This window comes from Charadrius vociferus, unplaced genomic scaffold (genome assembly GCF_000708025.1).
Source record: "Charadrius vociferus isolate BGI_N301 unplaced genomic scaffold, ASM70802v2 scaffold819, whole genome shotgun sequence".
Lineage (NCBI taxonomy): Eukaryota > Metazoa > Chordata > Aves > Charadriiformes > Charadriidae > Charadrius > Charadrius vociferus.
Genome location: NW_009650062.1, coordinates 253,791 through 254,600, shown reverse-complemented (window position 1 = coordinate 254,600; position 810 = coordinate 253,791).

Here is an 810-nt window from a genome sequence, read left to right as displayed (position 1 = left end):
CGCCTCGTCTTTTTTAATACTCCCAGCTCCTGAATTATTCCAGTCCATGAGCGGGAGGGGAACGCACAGTCCGGAGTCCCTCGGAGCTGCCAAGAGCATTGCAACAGGAAAGAAAGAAAGCGGGAGCGAGAGAGCCGGGCAGAGCCCTCACAATCGAGCAGCAAGAAGAGCAAGGAGAAATTAACATCCAATTAGTGCCGTGTTTAACGAGGGAGACAGAGGCGGCTGTTGTTTTATTGCCCTGTTCTTTTCAGGCGCATCTGACAGGCAGCGGGGAAGGCGCCCCTGCTCCAGTGACGTCAGGCATAAATTACGCATGCCTGTGCTTGGGGTACAGAGGATAAACAAACTTTCTGCTCTCTCTATGGTGAGCTTGGTAGTAGTACTGACCACCAGCTTGGAGGATTTGAGGTTTGTTTGTGGGTTTTCTTAAATTTCTTTTTAAGAATATGCATAAAAAATGGGACCAGTCCAAGCAATGATACTCAATTTAAAAAAAAAAAAAAATAAAATAAACGCTGGGATCAGAGCCGGAGGGAGCCCGGAGGAGGTTTCTCCGCGTGCGCGTCCAAGTGCGTGCGTGCGTCTGTCCCCTCTCCCGTCCCTCTCCCCAGACGGCTCCGCTCGCCTTGTAAAACTTTGCGGCGTGTGACGCTGCTCCGGCCTCCTCTGGCAGCCTGACAAGAGCCGCGCCGCCCGGCCGCAGAGCGCAGGCGGCTTTTAAGGGAGAAACTCCATTCCTAAAGATCGGGGAATTAACACTTTTTGCAGCAAGGGATGGCGCCTCCAACAAGGGCCGCTGTGGCAGGC